Raw genomic sequence first — 12,107 nt, 5'->3', positions numbered from 1 at the left:
CGCCAAACCCACGCAAACATAGAGGGAAAGCATAAGAAACTAGAAAGTAGTTAGATATATTGAATAGGCAAACAAATTTTTAGTAGACGCGTAATAGACAAAGAATTATTTATCAAAAGATACGTCTAATTGTAATATTGTTTATATTTTAAAAAGGATTTGTTCTCAAGTCTCTCTTAAAAATAGTTTTCCGAAAATAAATAATACGAATAACCCTTATTTATGGTAGAGTTTATCTTTGTCATATTTTGGTTCATTGAATCCTATTTTCTTGTTTTTTTATTTATCTTCCCTTTCATCATAATCAAATACAATTTTACATCTATCGTTATTTTCTTTGGACTTGAATAAAAGGGGGAAAAAATGAAGTCCCGATGATTGACAAACTCCTAATGAGCATTTCCCGTGGTTGGATAGTTACAAGCACATATGACATAACACATTAATTGTTTTCATTAATTATTTTGGTATGTTGAACGTTGTTGTCTTATTGATCTATTTAAAGTGCTTTAATTTGTAGTTTTATTTAAATTAGCTCGCAATGGAGGGAATAAAATTTATTGCGAAACGGTTTCGCTTTGCTTAAGATGGCACTTGACTTTGCCTAGAACGGAATAGATTGTACAATCGATCGATAGAAAAAGGCAGAGCCAAATTCAAGATGAAGTTTGAAAATATACAAAGAAAAAAAATGAAAATCCCTTTGTGTAACTTAATTATGCGCCTGACGACTTTTAACAGAGACCCCACGAACAAAACACGTAACCGTGCTTCACGATAGATTGGGTACTAACCAAACATTTGGTTTCTTATTCCTATTTAGGGTACCTTTGGCACCAAGCACTCAAGTTGTTCCCTTGGATTTTTTTATTTTTTTTCCCAACAAAATATGTGCTTTCACCTTGTTTGGTAGGATGTGGAGAAATAGAGTTGATGAAAACAAAATACATTAATAAAAGTAAGTGAGAATGTGAGACATAAAATAAAAAATATTTAATCGAAGAAAAATAAAAATAAAAGGATAGTGAAATAACTGACAATAAATAAAAAAATAATATAAGTGGATCTCATAATTTTTAAAACACTTTTGCTCAATATCTCCTCTAGGAAGCATATCTTTCGTTTCATACACTGCAGAAAAGACTCTTTGTTTTTTTTTTCCACACTTTGAGTTTTCTTGGTTGAATATTGAATGTGGTCCTGTGGGCTCACACTAGGGCTTAGCCTAATAAGTTGTTCAAAAAAATTATAATAATAGTTTACTTGAGTGGTTGGATAGAGAAGTAAGAGAAGCAGAAATCAAAGCTATCTATTATATGCATTCACCTTTGGAAAGCAAATTTAAAAATTGTGACTGATATATGCATGGCATGGGATGGCATATGTAGCCTTTACCCCTCAAAGAAAATAAAATAAGATGATACAAACATGTCATGTACTCATGGCTATGCAGACTTTCTTCCCATCCTAATACACTTTTTCGTAAAAGGAAAAAGCCGCGCAAATATCTCTTTTGAACACACAACGAGGTACACGAAAAAGTTGAAAAAAAACGCCGTAAGCTATATAAATAATGTTAGTTTAGTTATAATTGAAATTGGGCATGAAGAATAATGTTATTTTCCGTAACATACTAACATGTGTCTCACAGAATTCGCGAGCACTAAAAAGATTTTCACACCATAAATTAATTGAAAATTACCCCACGTAATTTTTAATTAATTATTTCAAAATTTAAACACACTTATTTTATTTTCATCCAACCAAACAAAACCATGAGAATTGAAATGACAAAAGGAGGAAGAATAGGAATAGCGCGTGGAGTAGGGTTTTGAGGCGGAATTGTGATGTTGAGTGGGGCACATCCCATTTGCCATGCACGTGTAATGCAAGAACTGTGGGACCCACTATTGCAACCACGGCTGCTGCCTTGGTGGGACTCTACCTCTGCCTACCGTATAATCATTATTTACGCTCTCCATTTCACCCCTTTTATTACTATAGTAGTATTATTTTATTATTACCACGCAACTCATACTTTTATTTTTTTAATATAGGGAATTTTGTAAACGTTTACCTGCGAACTTCAAACATAAAAATTTAAATTATTTTTAAATTAATTATATATAATTTAATAATAAATTACTCCTTAAAATTTATGAATTAATGTTAAACTAGTTATTAAAAAATATAATTTATCATCAAATTAGTTTTTAAATTTTGTAACCTAATAATAAAATGATTTTATAAATTTAACGGTAAGATTAATTTATTATATTTTTTATATATTTAGGCATTAATTTTTTTATTTTTTATTTTTTAAGGAACATCACATCACACCCTTGAGAATAAATTCAACTATTTATTCATTATCGATAAAAATAACTTGATCAATTGAGCTTTACAAAAGTTTAAAAACACATGTAAAAAGGATATTTTTCACATTTTTTATGAGTGCTGTGTATGTTGTATGTGTGCCAAAAATGTTTCAAGAGGTGAATTATAGGGGGTTTTTTTAGAAAAAATAGTTTAAAATTTGAAACTGTTACTAAAGCAAATACTTTAGTTATATTAATTTGTATTTCAAAGAGTGAAATATATGGAGTAACTAAAAATAGAAGCTACGTGTTTACACTTATTTATTCTAATATTGTCTTATTATATGTTTAAATAAACATTAGTTAATGTTGTACTTGCAGAATAAAAAATTGACTAATTATTCCGACGATTAGGTAAATAGCAATCATTGTCCTTAACACCTGGCTTAAGTAAAGGATTAGTGGGGCACTCTATGGCTGCGCAGCACTTTCCTCCGGATTGTAAGATTTCATAATGAAGTTGCATTGAATTAAAAGAGAAGATGTCGACTTAAAACGAATGATTCACGCTTTAGTTTGTCAATTTGATATGCCAAGATGCTGCTTTTTATTACAAATGAAGGATCACCACACCAGTAGGGGCAAATAATTGTGGATTCTCTCTTTTGTTTTCTTTTCAGAATAACTATGGATTTTATTTTCTGCTTGATCTTTATCCCTTTGTTTTTTTATGGGATACATATCTAAATCAGTCCCTAAAAATATAATTTGTTGGTATATGAATTTTTGGAAGATGGAAAATTATTTTTTATCTCTAAATATGTAAAATTGCTGAAATATTAGTCGTATCATTAGTTTGTGGAGCCTTTAAAATATATACTGTCGTAATAAGAACTAAAATGTCATAGAAAATATTATTTTGGATAACTGATTAATTTGTCATCCAAATAATGTCAATCGACTAAGTCACAATTTTACAAATTCAGGAACAAAAATTAATTTTAGATATTTACTCTTTTTTATTTAAGAAACTGTCTAATTAACAATATCTATAATGCATGTTTAGTAGTTATTTATCTTAAATTTATAAGTGATCCGCATTAAAAAATTGTAAGCTTTATAAGTACTTCACATAAAAAAAATATTCTAACTTAAATTTTTTTTTCATTTTTCCGCTAATTTTTGGTTTGAAAAATATTTTTTATTGATAAAAGAAATTAGTCAATGTTACTTATATTAATCATGGTGATTCTGTAGGAACTCACGTAAGTAGTTTTAAAGGCTCACAAAGTTAAAGATTAGTTTAATTAAAAATAAAAATTATTAAAGTGATTTTTACATCTTTTGGTAATATATATATATAATAACAAACTTTATCAATCACATTCGTTGAGTTGGAGAATCGCGGCAAAGTAATCATTATTATTGCAATTCTTTACGCCTAGTTTTCAATATAAATTTTTTTTATGTTTAATTTTCAATATAAATATTAAAATATACATAATTGAACCCAGTGTTTCGATCCGTTCAACACTAATTTTAAAAAAGTGTTTTTCATTTTCATTGAAGTACGAGACGTAATGGCGTTGAGTTAGGGTGGATTTTTTTTCTTTCTAGATTACCACATGTATCTTGCACCAATTTTTTTTTTTTTTTTTGAGTCAAGATAAAATATTATTATGGAAAGGAATTCCTTACAGAAGAAAAAATGAAATGACAAAAAATTGGTTAGGTACGGGCGGCTGGTGTCCTTTTTCACTTTATTGAAGAATTTAATTTTAAATTTATTGTTGTGCATTGAGGTGACACCTTTTGTGAGAAAGGGGAAAGAATAAATTATAAAAAATAAAAATATAAAAGCAGCAACCACTTTCAATCCCTTCGTGTCGTATTCCATAGTTTCCTTCTCAGCGCGTTGAAATTGAAAACGAAAATATATGGCCCCAAAAGTACGTGGTGGATTTGGAATATTTAAATTTGACCACCACTGTAGTACTGTACCCTATCTTTGAACTAAGAGATATTACTTTTATACATTATATTTTTAAAATACAAGAAAATAAGAACATATAAAATATAAAAAAATATTAAAGAGAAATAAAAAATATTTTTGTAAGAGATATTATTATAATATAATATTACTATTTTGACAAGTATAACATAAAAGATTTAATAATATGAACTTAATATTCGTTTTAAACCATTTCCAACCCAGGAACCCAATTTGGATTGTTGACACTCTTTTGTGGGCCCTTAATTGTTACATATAAGAACCCCCTTCATTCATTTGTAATCCAATGGTAAAACAAAATTTTGCGGTTCCGAAAGTGGTGTATGAGGCTTTTTGCCTCTCCCTTTCCACATTTTTACGGCTCCTATAAATTTAATTTCAATTATTGCAAAAAAAAGTGCTTAATCTCTGTTATGGGCTTGAAATGATGAATTTGATAGGTAAAATATTGAATTTTGATTGCATATCTTTGAATTTCAAACCTGTTAATACTAGGAGAGACCCCATTAATAACGTGCGGAATATAATGTTACAACTTACAAGTAAATTGTTTTGGAGATTATTGAGTTTGTATTCTATGCTAGCTACTTTTGGACAAAACCATCTATTAACGAGATTCTTACTCATTTTGGTAATGATTTTTCAATAATCAAGAGAAAAAAGTATGACATAAAATGCTGTAGAAATATATTTTAAAAAATAGTCTAAGTTTGGTTTTGTTTCTTTATGTTTGGTTTCATATCTCACACTTGCACGTGCAATGTTATTTTGGAAATTTCCTACTGATCAGGGATGCCTTCAATTCAAGGAAATTTCCTGAAGCTGTGAGGTTAATGTCCAATTGCGTCCAAGAACCTCGTTAAGGGGGAAACTACTATTGACCGTGTTGAAATGGAGGCGAATTGAGGACATGGTTCCAACCAAGCATGAATATTATACCCTTATGCCTTAATTCCTATTGTGATTTTTTTTGTCATTATGTTGAACTGGGTTAGTCAAAAACGAAAATAAATAAAGCATTTGTTAGTTGGGTGCTAGAATTCTGTTTTTGAAAGTTATGTAACTAAATAATCCAAGTTTTCCTTTGGCAAAATCACCATTGTGCTACTAAATGCAAGTGATATTGTGAAAATATAAGAACTTTGAAACTACTAAGTCATTTAGGTTAAATTTCTTAAAGGGAATTTGGAATATATTTTAATTTGCCTTGAGAAACAATGTGAAGTCCGGGCAAAATATGCGGTTTTGGGTCATTCTCAAATGATGAAGTGCAAGTTTTATGACAGCCAAACTACCATTCCAAAGACTATGGGGGGATTTTGGATCTGTTATTATAGCGGCTTGTTTATTGTCCTCAATAGGAATGTTGAGAAGAGTATTTCAAAATTCATAGTTCACTAGTTCTTGGGCATTAATTAAATGGGCAAAAAAGTATATATATCATGTAAAAATAAATTTTAAGTTCTTTGTTGTCCAGCTCTCGTTATTCATGGGTGAAGTTTTTCAGCTCAAAACTGGCGCTGCAGAATCATGAAATTTGTCGCATAATAGACTGTGTAACCCTATTATAGCCACAGACTCAGAGCAAACGTTGCTGTGAATACTTACATGGTGAATATATGGAGCCCTTAAACATGCCCCTCTTCAAAGTTTGTTATTTTTTTTTTCCAATAACATTATTTGGCAGTTACTATTTCTGATCATGATATTATTATTATCATCTAAGTGATCACTTTCCTATCTAGAAGAATTTGTCTCTATGTGCTGAAAATTTTGAGCAATCAACTTATGTGATGGGTCATGGGTTATTATTACTATGTCATTATCAAGGACTTGTTAATAAAACAGTCGGAACATAAACGCTCTTGCTTTTTTTCTTATATAATATAATATTTTAGCCTATACATGCAAAGCCTTTTTAAATTAATCTATTGTGCCTTGCAAATGAAATGCAGTTAATTTGCACATGTCAATTCTGATCATTTTCTCTGGATTTATTCATCCTTGACCAAACCTGGTTGAGGTAAAAAAGAAGCTTAATTTTCTAATTTATTTCTCTCTTGTATGTGTTTGTGTACATGAGGTTTCATGTGAGCTAAATTTTTTTAATTTCTTATACGAAATAGGAGTTTGGATTTGATTATTTTTTTTTTATCCAAAAGAATCAAACTCAAACTCAAGTATCAAATAGTTTTATATTATTTGAGCTAAAATAGCCTGTTGAATTTGGTTCTCGTCCTTGATAATTAATTCCTGCAAAATTCTATCATTTTTAGAAATTCTAGAAAGTTCATTATTGGTGTTATCAAATAAAAGAAATCAGAATTTAGTCTGTGTGTAATGGGTATCCACAGAACATATTGTTTTATTTTAAACAAAGGATCTTTGAGATATTGAGTTGTTGCTAGCGAATATAGTAGTCTTCAAGATGAAGGGCTTTGCACATCAATTAAAAACTAATTATAATAGTATCACAGTACAAAATATTAGTGGGGCTGCTTTTATATTTTATAATCATGCTTTCCACTATGACTTGAAAGTGTGGCTTGACCGTTCAAGTTATTGGAATGGGTGACTGGTGTGTGTATTGATTTGCAATTCTGTTTAGTGTTCCTTTTCTTCAACTTTCAGGTTAACTTTTCTGCATACGGTGTATTTTCTTTACATTAGAAAAGCCTACAATCCAATAAAAAGAAATGGCCTAAAAAGGAGGGAGCAATAAAAATAGAGGAAGTGATGTAGCAAAGATTTAATGATCCAGTAATTGACTTTATAAAAAAGCCAAAGCCGAATGATAATTCTTTATAGGACCTTTGAGGAATTTCTGTTCAGCTACATGGTCATGACTGAATGAGACAAAAACTAACATGATCTTCAAGTGGCTCATCAAACAAACAACTTTTGAATTCAAGGCACTGGGTTATGAAAAACCCATGAAATGGTCCCCGCTTTTCATTTCAAGTTAGTAGACAAAATAATAATCATTATATATACAATGGCTTGGTGACTTGGTGCAGCGGTAAAGTTGTGCCTTGGTGACTTGTTGGTCATGGGTTCGAATCCGGAAACACGTAGATTGGTAGATTTAGGTTAAGTATAACCTTATCTAATGTCAAATGTTGTTAAAGTTAAATAATCAAAAGAAGATAATTGAATGATTATTATTTCCATATGTTACAAATGTTTATATTATGTTAATTTTATATATATATATATATATATATATATATATATATATATATATATATATTATTGAAGTATTAAATAATTTAAAATTTTGTAAATATAATCTAATAAATTTATTTAATAACAACAAGAGTGAGTTTAACTTATAGTGTAAACTCTGTTGTCCACTAGTTCCGCCTTAATCACAACAAAATAGCAATTAATATTTGAGACGGAGATAATAAAGAATGTTGGCAAGCAGAGCCTACTCAACGAGTTTAGATGGGCCAACCCTTTTATGGTGTCCTTTATCAGTATCAATTTATAACAGAATGACCACTTTAAATTTATTTATTTATTCGGTCCAATCTATTAACACTTATTATAATATGCCTCGACTCTTTGAAAAATTATTTTATTCGCCATAAAGTACATGTGATATGTGAATTATATATAAAGTATGAAAGATAAGTACAATTTTCCAGTTATTAAAATGTGTCTGGTATAATAATAATATTATATATGCTTAATTAAGTTTTTTTATTTGATCTCTTAATTTTATTTTTTTTCCCATTAGTGTAAAATAAAAATATTTTTTCATCAAATGGTCCCCTTAATTTATTTACTTTTTTATCTATCAAGTAGAAAATCCATGATATTTAAAGGGACTAAAAGAAAAGTTATAATATTTAAGAAACTAAATGAGAAACAAAAACTACAAATGCACTATTTGATACAGAAAAATGTCTTAAAAATTACCCATTATTAAAAATACTAAAAATGAGATCAAATGAAAAATGGTATTTAAAAGATTTGTTGACAGAAACCATTCTCTTAAATAGATTTTCGTATCTTAAGAAAATCAATCATTAAGTTCTAGGCATCAATATCTTAGATCACTAAAAAAATGAAGAAAAAAAAAGAGAATTTTTAATATAAAACCTTAATTAAGCCTAATACATAATGTAAAAGATATTGGTATAGTTTCTAGAGTAAGAGGTATCAAATATAAACAATGTGCGCACACTTTATGAAGAGTAAATGTAATTACTCCCTTAAATTAATATTTATGCACCTTAATTAAGAGATTTAATTTATTTCGGTCCAATAAAGTAAGTTAACATGATAAAACACCAAGTTGGTTAAATACCTTAACCGACCTAAACAAACTGGATCCACCTGTTTAACAGTTCTAGTTGTACACGAATTTGACTTGCTAGTTTACAGGTCCAAGTAATCTCAAACGAAACGAATTGCACAATAACGTATAGTAATAGTTGCAATTATTATGGGAGTGATGATCATGACATGAACACATGAATGTCGTTTAAATCGTAAAGAAATGGGTTATCAATGGGTATAGAATCTAATTCGTGTATGCATAAAAGCAGATAGTATGTTTCAATTCGTAAGAACCCACTTTCATTTTGTTTCCAAACCTTGCAGAAATTGGTATATGGGCCCTACGAATCTGTGGGTGGGATTGCCTTCATCCAATAAGTCGAGTTTGGACCAAAATTATATTTTTAGTCAAACTACGCGCAGCCTACCCCTAACAATAAGAACCGCTAGGGCGGCTATTTTCAAATTATACACACGACCATTATACACTCATGTTTTGTATGTTATAATAATAGAAACAGCTGTTGATAATAAATATAAATAAAAAAGAGAAACAAATAATACAAGTGGATCCTACCAAGCTATTTCTCACCTTAATCTACTGCAACAAACAACTCTTCCTCAATTTTATCTGGACAACTTATTTCTACCGTGCAAAACAAACATAGCCTTAGGTAAAGGTCTTCATGGATAAGATTAGTTTTGAGTTGAAAAAAAAAAAATACCCAATTCAAATATTAAGACAAGTTGTGATTTGATTTAGTTTGAATTGAATCATAGACTATCGTATTTATCTGTTAGAATATATTTACAGGGATATACTTAATTAAATTATAAGTTATAACTAAAATTAACATTGGAACTAGTTTGATATGTGTATTATGACATAAAAGAATTTTTTTCATATGATTTTTATATAATAATTTATTTTGGAGCTAAAAATTTATTTTTAAATAATTGTAGTTTTATGTTTTTTAGTTATTTTTTAACTTTTACAATTTTTATTTAAGGATAAAGTATTTTATTAATATTAAAATAAAAGTGATATTAATTAAAGAAGAAGAAAGTTGGTGGATTTTATTAAATTACTGGGAATGATGATGAATAAAAAAATATTATAAGATTTATGTTGAAACGCTAGCTACTTCAACCAATTAAGAAAATATATAATAAATTAATTAAATAAGTCTTTTACAGAATATTTATATTATAATCAAATAAATAATAAGTCAGTTATATAAGTTGTAAAATGACTTGTCAAAGGCGTTTAAATAAATTTAAAAAAGTATCGTGTAGTGTTTTTAGCAATTGATCAAATATATAAATTATAAAATTGTTTGGTTCATGTTTTACAATGATTTAATTACTGTAACAAAAAAGCAATGATTTAATTATAACAAATGACCAATTAAAAGTTTGTAGTCGGTTGCTAATGGAAGAGTTTACCACATTGAATAGTGCGTAAAGGAAACAATGGGCTGATCGTGTAACCTTTAGAATTTACTTGTAAAATGTAATAATTATCACGATTTTCAGATGGGAAAACAAATATTCTATTAATGACCTTTTCACCGAAAAAGAAAAAATGCTCCATAGACCTTCTGATACACCTCCTTATTATTGTGTGTTCACTAAATTGATTTGGGCATTTGGCTCTATATTTCACGTGACCAGAATTAATTTTAATATATAAATTTCAATTTTTCACAAAGAATAATGCAAATTTACTTTTCTACAAAAGGTTCAAACACGAGCAAATAACGAAGGTTATGACGTGCAACATCGGTACACATGATGTACATGCATTAAATGGGCTTATGCAATTTAAAAATAATTCATTTTTATTTAAATTAAAAAAATTAGATAGTTTAATATGGTTAGTTTAAGTTTTTATTCGGCTCTATTGTGATGAATTTATCTAGTTTTCATTGTTTTGGTTAATCATTTATATTATCATTTGTGCATAATAGATAGAATTTATATAGTTTACTTTTTAAAATAAGAATATTTGGTGCAGTTTATTTCAAACAATATTTTAGGTGTTGAATCATGGAGTATATATCAAATGGAAAAGAAGAAAAAAACATGAAAGGTGTTAATCACGGAGCAACTATTTTTACACTATTAATTAATTAAGGATTAATTACTTTAAACACAACTTTTAATATTATTATAAAAGTTAACCATCATACAATATATAAAAATATATATATAATGATAAGCTTACTGTACATGATATTTCTAGTGACAGTATATTGTTGTAATTATAAAACTTATGACAAAAAAAAAAGGCGTATGATATTATAAAAATGAAAAAGAAGAAAGTGAGAAAAAAAGGTTAGGTCTAAAACTCCATTCCTAGCCTGATTGGGATGATAGATCCAAGGAGGGTATAGGGGCGGTCAGCAACTATGATGGTTATGACATAACATGCGGACATAATGCATGACGGGTGTGTGAATACACATATCATATCATATCATGGTGCATGGCATGAAATATGAAAAGCCGCATTCAATGTGTGGGGCCCGCATGACATGGAAGACGGGTCAAAGAGAGATTGTTGGTGTGAAATCACTGCCTGCTGCAGCAGCAGCTTCAGTGTGTGCTGTCTTATGCCTCATTTACTCTCTGTGTTCACCACTCGCTCTCTTATTTTATCCCAAATATTACCAATATCCATTTCTAACAAATTTCAAATGATGATGATGCTGTCTTGGTTTAAATTTAAATAAATAATTTTAGATTTTTTTTTCAAGAATCTATAAGGATTTGTTTTTTTAAATTAAGTTAAAAATTATTTTTTTAAATAAAAATAATTTAGATAAATACATAAAAAATATTTTTATTTCATTAAAATAATTATTTTAATAAACAAGTTTTAAAAAAATTAATCCAATACTACCATGCACCATATATACGAGGAAAAATATTTGATAAATATCTAATAAGTTACACAACACCAAAAAAATTATAAATACAATAGAGTTTATAATGTCATAAATAAAAATAACTATAGGTATTTTTTTATTGATAATATTTACTGATTATCAGTTTTTGTTTGTGAAACTTTGATGAACAAGTTAATTTTACGACTTTTTGAAATGAAAAGTATCGGTTAAATGTTTAAAGTTGTAGTTTGTGTATCATTTGGATTATTTTAGTAGTCTTTAAATTAAAAGGAAAAATATTTTCAAGTTTCAACAATAGTGTTGTGGTTCTAGTCTCTAGAGAGTAGAGAATGGGAAAGGGGGGTGTTTGCCTGTGGGGGTAATGGGTTGGAGCTTGTACTTCTGCACTCAACTGTGTGCTCTGCTCATAATAGTTTTCTGACAATTGGGTTTGAATTGGTCACATTCTTCCCATAATAATATCACTGCATCACCTCACAAAAACCCAAGCTAATCCACTACAGTCCTCACACCCATCACTACTCTAATGCACTAAAATACTTTTTTTAGTATTTTCTAAAACCTTACTATTCCACATAA

Source organism: Glycine max, chromosome 15 (assembly GCF_000004515.6).
Source record: "Glycine max cultivar Williams 82 chromosome 15, Glycine_max_v4.0, whole genome shotgun sequence".
NCBI lineage: Eukaryota > Viridiplantae > Streptophyta > Magnoliopsida > Fabales > Fabaceae > Glycine > Glycine max.
The sequence above is the reverse complement of the archived record's forward strand: the minus strand, read 5'-3'. Positions refer to the sequence as shown.